Below are 11,837 nucleotides of genomic sequence, written 5' to 3' on the forward strand. Positions count from 1 at the left end.
CGCGTGGAAAAACAGTTCTAACCACACAGATAATCATGAAGCACACCTCATTCAAACTGGACAGAAACCAAATAAAACTTACCAAAACTGCCACATTAGTCTTTGCATTGTTCCAACAATTAGCGACTCTGGTTAAGTTGGAAAAAAACTCTAATTCACCAATTCAATTACATGTGAAAACATTCTGGCTCTACACATGGTTTTCCGTTATATCGCACTCCTCAAAGTCAGCAAACTCCACTGGTAAATATGTGAATTACTAACTCACTATCAAGTTTTCCAGAGGATTCACCCCATGCGCGCTCATTAATGTCTCAACGGACTTTTCCGCATCCAGTGGGCATGCCATGGAGCATGCGCAATAGCTGATGATATCAGAGTCGCTGGTTTGATGGACCTCATTCTCATCGGATTGCCATGAATGAATTTAACCCATCAGAATTTTCTTTGAGTCATGTACAACAAACAAGAATGAAGTATTTAATGGACATAATCATGATTTATTCATGTAATGTAAGCATATTATTAGTTTGCTAATCAAACACATATCCTAGTTGATTTTTTTGAGTGCATAGTCCACCAGGACACTCACAGGAAGTGTGTCATGTGACCGTTGTAAAGTGGCTGGGAGATTTATACATTGCGGAGAGCTAGAAGAGGTTTTGCCCACCAGGGTACCCTCTTTCACTGGTGAGCCTTGTGTTTTGGCACGAGGTAGTGTCCAGGTTGACCACAGTAGATGCAGTCTATTCCTAAGCCATCTTTGGCATTCCACAGGTGACAAACAAGTCTGTCAGAGCTGCATGGGCTCTTCCACAGCAGCAGGGAGAGCACCAGAGTTTATGGCAGGGTTTTGAGGGGGACTTAGTGCTGGGAGAGAGTGAGACTGTTTGAAAGGGGAGGGTGAAGCTAACCTGGGGGCGTTGCTAGCTTTCTTCTTATGTCTCTCCCTCAACCTATTGTCTACACGAATAGCTAAAGCTATCAAAGCTTCGAGGGAATATGGTTCATCACGAGTGGTTAACTCATCCTTAAGGTCGTCACATAACCCCTTAAGAAACACTCTTGTTAGTGCGCGCTTATCCCACCCACTCTCAGAAGCTAGAATACAGAAATCAATAGAAAAGGAAGCTACTGACTGGGAACCCTGGTGTTTAGCATTAAGCAGCCTCCTGGCCCTGCACTGGATAATCAAACACTTTATGCATCTCAGAAATAAAAGTTGCATAGGATGCAATAATTACTGATTTACTTTCCCACAAAGCTGTTACCCACTGTCCTGCCTTTCCTCTCAACAAATTCATGACATACACTATATGAGCCCTATCTGTGAGGTATCTGGAGGGCTGCTGTTCAAACACTAGGGAACACTGAAGTAAGAAACAGCCACAGGTGCCCAGGTCACCAGTAATGCTATACCTTGTGGAGAATTTGTTTATATTTTCCTTCTAGCACTCCTTGTGCGCTGAGGGCTTGATAAAGGGTGCCTGGGTCTGCTGGGTCCATGTTTGGCCAGATTGTTGTTGTTACAATTTGGAGGTTGGTTTCTGGCCCAAAAGTGGACACCAAGACAGGGGGAAGGGTTTAAAGGAATTTATTAATTTGCTCAGGTGAAAAGACAGCTGGTAGTGGCCAGGTTAAGGCAAGTGGCAAGGCAGGTGGTCTAGCTGGGGCTCAAGGTACTGGAGGCTGAGATGGAGGCACAGGTTAGTGGAGACGCAGGTGGATCCACAGAGGTGTTTGTCTTAAGGTTGAGGTGGTGGAGGCTGGGCGGCAGTGTGGCTGTGGAGCTGGAGCTTGAACACAAGCAAAAAACACAGAATAAACACTACACACATCCACAATCATCATGACCCTCAGATTGGTTTAATCTCTGTCCTGCCCAAAACATACCCATGACCAAGTCAGAGTCCAAATACAACTTCTTTCTTTCTCATGCACCTCATTTCGCGCCCAGATTATCTGCCAAAATGGGCTTGGACACGCCCTAAACGCACTAGTGCCTTGCACTTTAGACTAAGCACCATAGACAGTTTAAAAATACGGCCCCATATGTCTAATTCAGGGCACAAATCAAAGGTGACAAAACATTATTTGTCTCTCCCCACTGACTACTGTACTACATTTTTCCAAAATTAGGTCCCATGGGGCACGCCAAAAGGGTCGGGTTTTTACCTCTGTATTGAACCAACGAGCCAAAGCAGCCAATGCGGTGCCTACATGTTTATATGGGTGTAACACTGGCACTCTAGCTGCTGTCAGTCAAACCCAGACAGCCCTGGAACAAAAAGATAGATGTCTGAAATTTCCCCAAAGACCTTTTTTTCTCCCTTTTGATCATAAAATCTATTAACACTACATTTTAAAATCATTAACATTACAATAGGGATGACTATAAGATTTTAGTTGAACCTTAAGTACTCTGAATATGATTATTTAAAGGGGACATATTATGCAAAACTCACTTTTTCCTTGGTTTAGTATGTATATTTGCGTATCCGGTGTGCCTCCCCACCCCTTAAGCATGATTTTTCGACAACTAAGTCAATATTTTGTACCTGCCGGAGTCAGGAATTGAGTCTCTAAACGAGTCGTTTGGATTTTGACCGGATTGTGACGTCACAATCCAGTCTTTTGCATACTCCAGCCCTCGCGCTGGCTATCTCCTCCCACACTACGCCAGCTACCTGAACGAGGATCCGCCATTTTCTCGTTCTCGCTTAACTTGTACGCGACAGCCTGACCACTACCGTGTACAACCCGAAAGCCAAGCACTGCTGCTCTGTCGTCGGATGCACAGATCCTCCTGTTTCGCTACATGGCCTCCCTACCAAAGAGGATATCAGAGCGAAGTGGCTACTTTTTATTTATCAGGGAAACGTCCCAGCTTCAGTGAGCAAAAGCGTTATGGTCTGTGCCAGTCACTTCACGCGGGACTGCTTCAGCAACCAGGGTCAGGACTGGACGCTGGACTGGCAACAAGATTGTCCCTTAAAAGATGGATCCATACCCACTGTCAATGATGGAGCTGTAAGTATTTAAAAAACAGTGTAGTTTGTGTTACTTTGGCCGTTTAGCACATGAGCTAACGCTAACCGTCGATGTAAATATGAGGCTGAACTAACGTTACATGTGAAGTTATCAACGTTGGGCTTACTGGCCGTAGTATTCACAATAATGTTAATGTTACCAAACGTTAATTTGTCATATCAGCACTCTTTTAAATCATGACAGTGAATTGAGAAAATGAATTAGGATATTGAGATTTTATCGCTTCTAATCGGCCGGTGAACCACTGCTCGGCCGTGAACACGCAGAGGAGACGGTGTGAAATGTCTCAGTTGTTAGCGGACGGTGAGCTGCTGTTCCGGCGTGAACACGCAGAGGAGATTGTATGAAATCGTCTCAGTTGTTAGCGGCCAGTGAGCTGCTGTTCCGCCGTGAACAAGCAGAGCAGATTGTATGAAATCGTCTCAGTTGTTCGCGGACGGTGAGCTGCTGTTCCGCCGTGAACAAGCAGAGGAGACGGTATGAAATCGTCTCAGTTGTTCGCGGACGGTGAGCTACGTTAATTCATTAGCATGTTGTGCTAAAGGACAGTGACCTGCACGTTACCTGCAGTAAAGCAATCACTACTTTGTTTTGGAGCCAGAGACAGGGGTTACCTGCTACATGTCTGCTGTGCTACTATCAGTTATATGCAGGCATGACACAGAAAAGTTGCTTCGCAAATGTGTATAGCTCGTTGCCATGGTCACGCGATGCCGTCCTCACGTCTTCCGCCCGGCAGGAAGAGGTGGGCGGCGCACGCAGTAGCTCATTAGCATTAAAGGGAAAGGCACTCAAACCGGCCGCTTAGAGCAGGGCTGTGAAACTGGTGTGTAAACAACCCTGCTGTGCTCAATCCTTCGTTTTTTTCGACCAAAGCATGTTACTGTCATTCCATTTAGACATCAAGGAACCATGTCAACAAGCAGAAATGAGCATAATATGTCACCTTTAAAGTATGAGAATCCTGCTGTTTCGAATCAATGGAAAAAATAATCATCAGATGAATCCATAATGATTATAATAATAACTATTCACAGAATAGCCTCAGAGTTGAGCTTCTGATTAATGTCTTTGCTCACAAGAGTAACTATTTACACAGTTTTTTGTAAACTTCAGTCAGCTGCTCAATGAAGATTTTCCATCATTACGACACATTTTACTCAGATGATAATCAACTGAACTCAAAATATATATTATCTGTACCGGATACCCGTTTCAGCTGAGCACTTGCTCAACCCTTCCAACTACCACAGCAAAATCCTGCTTTGACATGAATGAGTAAGTAGATGAGCACAACGCTTCAACTGAAATAACATTTTGGACATGGTAGCTTGTTCTGCTTAAATGTGGGTGGTTCTATCGAGTCATATTTCTACAAGTGGCTGTGTTTTGTCACAATTGAATGTTATAGCTACCTACTGTAATTTATTATGTCGTATATTCAGTGGCGATGCAGTTGAAGATGTTTGAAGAAAAGCTCCGCCGACACTGTCTTAGTTGTATAACAAATTTATTACAATAAGTTCAGTATCGTATACAAGTAACACATTACTTGGAGAGTCTCCAGCTTAATAATGAAACTCTGCCAACAATATGCAGACAGCTCCTTATATACCGAGCTTGTTTTGGTCAAAAACTTAGTTATATCATAAGGTTCATATTAAGAGAGAGACAGAAGAACAGTAGAGGCATCTCTTGTAGGGTGCCTCACCATACTGTCCTTCACCTCTGACCCAGAGCCTCCATGCCTCTGCTGATCTAATTATGTCAGTATCCTGGTACCCCTAACTAAATAACCTCCAAATCAGGAAGGCCCAAACAGCAATTAACATTCCAATATATTCTCCTACTATAAACCATTTGTATACGTATGCTGCATCTAACAGCAGACACCTCAATTACAACCCAGTCTCACATGAAAATGTGTAATAGCTACGTTGGTCCATAGGGCAAAATGTAGTAGTTTCACAATAACGCCTCTGTCTACATTTTTTTGGCCTACTCTTTTCTATTGCCTGCGTCCATGTCAAGTGACCGTCAACTTTCTGGCTGCAAGAACAAAAAACATGGCAGCCATTCCTTTTATTTCCAGTGAAAAATGCAATATTTTAAGAAAGGTATTACATTAAAATATGTTTTAATAACATTTTTATTGAGAAATATTCACTTTTTCATAATCCTCGCTCAGTGAATGTATGTGGTCTTTAGTTTGTTAATTGTTATCAAGATTATTGCAGGTTTCGCCAGAAAATTGTGGGTCTGTTATGTATAATATTGTTGCTATGGTGGTTGCTATAGACGCTGCTACGCCAGAAACCATGGCTTGCAGGGTGTGTGTATCGTTTTTTGCTATGTGTAGTTATCTGGGCTGTTATATTATCTGTGTTCTTTTAATATAGCTGTTTGATGGTGATCTTTCAATAAAAAACGGAGTTTTTAATGCGCCCCATAGATGTGGATTTGTGATGGCTAGTGTAACCCGGACGTTAATCGCCTTTGTTTTGCCAATTTTAAATTTATACATTTTGTTTAACAAGATAATCATGAAAAATCAATAGCACTTTTAACATGTTTGAAGCATAAATGCAAACAATAAATTAACTTGTGTTTTTGTTCTTCAAACTTGTTCATACGTCACTGTTGTTCAAGTTTGACTGTTGTCAATAAAGTTTGAAAAACCCAAACAAGACGGTGTAAAAGGCCCCGTAGCTATTCACTTTGTTTGTAACGCTCGACTGATGAGCACAATGGATCAGCTGGAAGACGACGATGCTATATTTCTTGCCGATGTGCACCTGGAAGAGTGTGGGGTAAGTTAACTAAGTTTCAAGGTAACTGATTAACTATAAAATGTGAAAGCTAGAGTGCAGAGTTGTCTTTTCTGAATTTACAAGTAGCTAGTGCAAGTGTTGCTCATAATTAACTCTAAGCTTATGCTAGCTTTAAATGTATAAAGGGGTGTGTTGAGCTAAAATTACAGCACAGTAACGCATCCTTTTTGGCTAATGTTGTAGAATGCTTTATGACACTTCATAGCAATGGTAAGTGTAAGGGTATGTACTGTGTTTTTAATTGTTTGTTTCAAGGAGGATCAACCTAAGAACACAGCAGGGGGGTTGAAAACAGAGACGGAGCAGTTTTTTTGGCCTGAGGAGGACCAGGAAGGGCAACCTCTCCCAAAAAGAAGTACAGTGGGGCAAAAAAGTATTTAGTCAGCCACCAATTGTGCAAGTTCTCCCACTTAAAAAGATGAGAGATGCCTGTAATTTTCACCATAGGTACACTTCAACTATAAGAGACAGAATGGGGGGAAAGAATCCAGGAAATCACATTGTAGGATTTTTAATGAATTAATTGGTAAATTCCTCGGTAAAATAAGTATTTGGTCACCTACAAACAAGCAAGATTTCTGGCTCTCACAGACCTGTAACCTCTTCTTGAAGAGGCTCCTCTGTCCTCCACACGTTACCTGTATTAATGGCACCTGTTTGAACTCGTTATCAGTATAAAAGACACCTGTCCACAACCTCAAACAGTCAAACTCCAAACTCCACTATGGCCAAGACCAAAGAGCTGTCAAAGGACACCAGAAACAAAATTGTAGACCTGCACCAGACTGGGAAGACTGAATCTACAATAGGTAAGCAGCTTGGTGTGAAGAAATTAACTGTGGGAGCAATTATTAGAAAATGGAAGACATACAAGACCACTGATAATCTCCCTCGATCTGGGGCTCCACACAAGATCTCACCCCGTGGGGTCAAAATGATCACAAGAACGGTGAACAAAAATCCCAGAACCACACGGGGGGACCTAGTGAATGACCTGCAGAGAGCTGGGACCAAAGTAACAAAGGCTACCATCAGTAACACACTACGCCGCCAGGGACTCAAATCCTGCAGTGCCAGACGTGTCCCCCTGCTTAAGCCAGTACATGTCCAGGCCCGTCTGAAGTTTGCTAGAGAGCATTTGGATGATCCAGAAGAGGACTGGGAGAATGTCATATGGTCAGATGAAACCAAAATAGAACTTTTTGGTAAAAACTCAACTCGTCGTGTTTGGAGGAGAAAGAATGCCGAGTTGCATCCAAAGAACACCATACCTACTGTGAAGCATGGGGGTGGAAACATCATGTTTTGGGGCTGTTTTTCTGCAAGGGGACCAGGACGACTGATCCGTGTAAAGGAAAGAATGAATGGGGCCATGTATCGTGAGATTTTGAGTGAAAACCTCCTTCCATCAGCAAGGGCATTGAAGATGAAACGTGGCTGGGTCTTTCAGCATGACAATGATCCCAAACACACCGCCCGGGCAACGAAGGAGTGGCTTCGTAAGAAGCATTTCAAGGTCCTGGAGTGGCCTAGCCAGTCTCCAGATCTCAACCCCATAGAAAATCTGTGGAGGGAGTTGAAAGTCCGTGTTGCCCAGCGACAGCCCCAAAACATCACTGCTCTAGAGGAGATCTGCATGGAGGAATGGGCCAAAATACCAGTAACAGTGTGTGAAAACCTTGTGAAGACTTACAGAAAACGTTTGACCTCTGTCATTGCCAACAAAGGGTATATAACGAAGTATTGAGATGAACTTTTGTTATTTTCCACCATAATTTGCAAATAAATTCTTTAAAAATCAGACAATGTGATTTTCTGGATTTTTTTTTCTCATTTTGTCTCTCATAGTTGAAATGTACCTATGATGAAAATTACAGGCCTCTCTCATCTTTTTGAGTGGGAGAACTTGCACAATTGGTGGCTGACTAAATACTTTTTTGCCCCACTGTAGAACTGGGGAGAAACGGAAGCGTGGTTCAGCCACTGGTTGGTTTATTCCTTTTTTCCACCAATCAAGTCTTTAATCATTCTTAAAGCAAGTTATAAAATTGATATTCATGCTCTTGCAGTTACCTCTGGAAGCTTGGACCCTTCATGTACTCCGTCTAATAGTGGACAAGACAGAGAGACTGGGTGCCATGGCCTCTGAATGCCATATACTGAACTGTTAAGCTATTTGATGTTTTTAATACAGTGCAATGCTGCCCCCTGTGGACGCAAAGGTTGAATGCAGACTTAACTTAGTTAAGTTTCACTTTCAGTTTGGGATAAGGAGAGCACATGGCTGGTGCTGCAGACGATTCTCATTGTTCTTTGTGCTGTGGGAAGATTTTATTTTGTCATTGAAGCCACAGAAGGCCATATCCGTAAGTTTTTATGCTTTATAAGTTTGGTGAGGATTGGTTGTGTATTACAATTAGTTGTACAATTGTTGCATTCATTTTGAAGTGTTCTACTACACTTTTTCTCTGTTTGTGCATATTGATCAATGTTGTCTGTACTTACCTCAGTCATTGTGATTATTATTCTGTTTGTATGGCTGCATTTTAAAAACCTGTATTTGTGGATATCTTGTATTGCAGTTTCACAGTCGAGATATGTTCCTCAGTAAAGGTCAGAGACAACGCCACCTGTACAGTCTGTGAGTCTTTTCTGGGCATACTCGATTGTTTGGGCTAGCTGGATAAACTACTTCAGCACGAAGAGAATTTTGAGACCTTGTACGCCGTTGATTTGTTACATACGAGGATCTCAAGATCACAGCTCCTGGAATGTCACGGCAAGCATTTATTAGCATGCTTGATCATCGCACAAAAGTCTTCGGATGGGTGAGTAATCACTATGGTTGTGTATATATTTGGCTCTCATCAACTTTCCCTTCCATGTTTTTTTTCTCTTTTGTTATCAGGGTGGTACGATATGTGGGGACACGATGCACAAGTCCATTTTTGAATGGACCTATGCCAAATTTGAGGTTGATAGGCTGTCTCAGATGCAGCATTTTCAGTGCCCTGTATGCACACCCTCCATGTTGGCTGTTGCAGTGGATGGAAACCACAAATTCTATCACTTTAAGAGCCTACTAGGGTGTGTAGAATTCTTGTCCATTAAAATTCTAGAGTAACATTGTATTGTATGTTAAATCCTTTTTTTTTTTTTTTAAGACCTAATGGATTTTTTGATGGAGTGTTTCTGGCCAAAGATGCTGAGATAGCCTCCTTCATTGACTACATCGATGGGACAACAAGATATCTAAAGTTAATTTACATTTCTCCATATTTTATGACACAAATTTCAAATTTTTAAGTGCTTGTGACCTACTTCTTCAAAAGTATATGTATTAATATCATGTTGCCATGAAACATCACATTACCAATATTTATAGCTTAATTTTACACTGTTTAACTCTGTCTACATGTCTGTATTTGCCTTCATCTCCTTTTAGAATCCTGCAAAAGGGAGATGTGGGACAGGTCAGTGGGTAACAGCATGATAGTCCGCAAACAAATCTGCAAGCAAAGTAGACGAGGAAGGAGGCAGTCTGCCGTCATGGGATTTTGCTCAAGGGATTGAATATGTTCTGTGGAGAAATATTTGCATATCCCTTATATATAAAGAAACACCTTGCTTCACAGACTGTACAGTTTTTTTGCTCCGGTGTGGTCTGCAAATACTGGCCATATTGTGAGTTGTGGGTCACTGTCCAGAGTTGCAACACTTGTTGAACATGCAACCATTTCTCTCCATCATGCATGCACATTCCTGGATGTGTGAGGTAATGAATGACAATTGCATATTTCCCCCATCTGTTCATGTAAATCTAAGTTCTAGTTTTTGGTTTCCTGGTCTAATATGCATTGTGTCTTAAGTTCACACAGACATACTAACCATCTAAGCAAGCGGCTGGAACAAGAGGAAGGCAGAAAACCTTAATTGGACATTGGCCAAAAGATACATTAAGGTACCAACCTGACTAATGTTATGGCCCTTTGAGGCACAAACATGAGGCCCATTCTCTCTCATCAGAGTTTTGCTCGGCACAGTGACATACCCTTGTAGCGAACAGTGCAAGCCATTGGAAATAATGGGTTTCAAAGTGCAGTGGTGCTGTTGTCATGTGCCTGTGTGTAAGCCCCATAACTCATTAGTTTTAAATTTAGGTCAACATTTTGTAACTGGGATATTTGTTTTTACAGATGGTGCAAAGGATTATAGAGGCAACAAATGACCTTGAGAAACTCACCACAGAGTTATCAATACAAGAAGACACAGTTCAGCAACAGGTGTCAGATGTTCAGCAGTGAAATCGTATTCATTCACACTTAAAATACTTACGTGGCTCTGTTCTGGTGTGGACCTAAAAAGGGGTTGATTTGATTGACTGAGATTATCATGAATTCATTTTACTTGTCTTGCAAAGGAACAACCAGTCAAAATGAACTGCAAAGGACCACTGAAGGACTGTATCTGAGCATCAAGCAGCGGAAATTTCAGCTGTATGGTCAAACTGGTGAAGCAACAAAATGCCTGCATTTATTTTGAATGATGTGACCTATTTGTAGATAATAAATAACCCATTTATAAAAATGAAAAAAAAAATCTGTTGTAGACTTGCTTTTACTGATGTTTCATTAACCTGTTTGTTTGTTTGTGTACAGTAATTCTTTTTTCTTTTTTTTGTCTCACCTTCTAGATGGCAATAATCGGAGACATCTACTGAGGAAAAAGAGAGCTGCAGAAAAGAAAGCCTTGGAAGATGCCATCACTGAATACAATGCTGCTGTTGGGGGAGCTGACAAACTCCCTCCTCCTAATGAGCTGTTGGCTGAGGACAACTACTCCTGGCAGTGGGAATGTAAGTACACACATTGAAAGACTCTGAAAATAATAATGATAATAATAATAGTAATATTAGTAATAATAATAATAATGATAATAATACATATGTGTATATATATATATACACACATATATATTTGCATATGCACACACTTTCCTATGAATTTAAGATAATTGATAATACTTGATAATACACTACTTGATGAATTGCAGGTCATGGTGATATGGTACAGGAAAAAAAAGGTTTTCAACAAGATAATGCTGCTGACCCGACTTAAGAGAGGAGAAACAATAATTGTGGTTCAGGAAGTCAAAGGGCACTGGAAGTACATAAGAAGCATGGCAGGAGTGATTGAAGAGCGTTCCTCCCAGCTCTCTGAAGGCATTGCAGGGCAAAGTAAGTTACTATTTACTATTTTTTTCTTTCAAATTGCTCATCTGCCAAGAACATGTAGCCAGTTATGTTTTAAAAATGTATTTAATATTGTTCATCTCAGGCAACACAGAGGCATTGACTGAGAGGGGCTACAATGTGTGCTGAAGAAAAGATTGAATGAATATACAAACACATCTTGGGAACACAAACGGTGCCTTTGGATGACTCCTCAGAAGAGGAAAATTTGGAGAGTAGCTCCTCCACAGACGAAGAACTTTGACGACAGTGATAAGGAGGCGGTCTGCATGACCTATTGTTTGAGATGTCATCTTTCTCTCTCACTCTAGCTCTCTCTCCCTTACATTTTAACCTCTGCACTATTTTTTGTTTTTGTCCTACATGCAACCCAATAAAGTTAACTGAGCTTTCACCTATGTTTAAGTCTGTGTTCATTTTGTCAAAACCTTCCCCTTGTTATGAAGCATGTTCTTAATTTCAGGCTGTTTCATGTTTGAAAGTAAAGTATAATTAGAGTACCCACAGGAGTTATAAACAATTTTAAACTGATGGCCTAAGCCATGTTCAATAGTTTCCTTGTAAACAGCAACCCAACTTGGCCCTCCAAATTGAACAATATCTAGGTCCCTGGTGAAAATCACAAATGACCTCTTGATGGCATCCGACTCTGGTTTACTCTCCATCCTGGTTCTCCTTGACCTCAGCGCAGCCTTTGACACCGT

General features: G+C 41.3%; 1 long non-coding RNA gene across 8 annotated transcripts; it reads left to right on the top strand.

Moving 5' to 3' along the window:
- The first annotated feature begins 8,164 nt into the window (after positions 1-8,164).
- LOC141000569 (uncharacterized) lies at positions 8,165-11,527 on the top strand. Of its 8 annotated transcripts, none has more exons than XR_012179552.1 (7): positions 8,165-8,248; positions 8,465-8,710; positions 8,791-8,969; positions 9,047-10,392; positions 10,576-10,737; positions 10,935-11,118; positions 11,219-11,527. It is a non-coding gene; the product is annotated as an uncharacterized lncRNA (long non-coding RNA). The 8 variants fall into 8 exon arrangements; XR_012179550.1 differs by having other exon boundaries at positions 9,047-10,378; XR_012179551.1 differs by having other exon boundaries at positions 9,047-10,165; positions 10,303-10,737.
- Positions 11,528-11,837: the final 310 nt, after the last annotated feature.

Source organism: Pagrus major, chromosome 8 (genome assembly GCF_040436345.1).
Source record: "Pagrus major chromosome 8, Pma_NU_1.0".
In the NCBI taxonomy this organism is placed as follows: domain Eukaryota; kingdom Metazoa; phylum Chordata; class Actinopteri; order Spariformes; family Sparidae; genus Pagrus; species Pagrus major.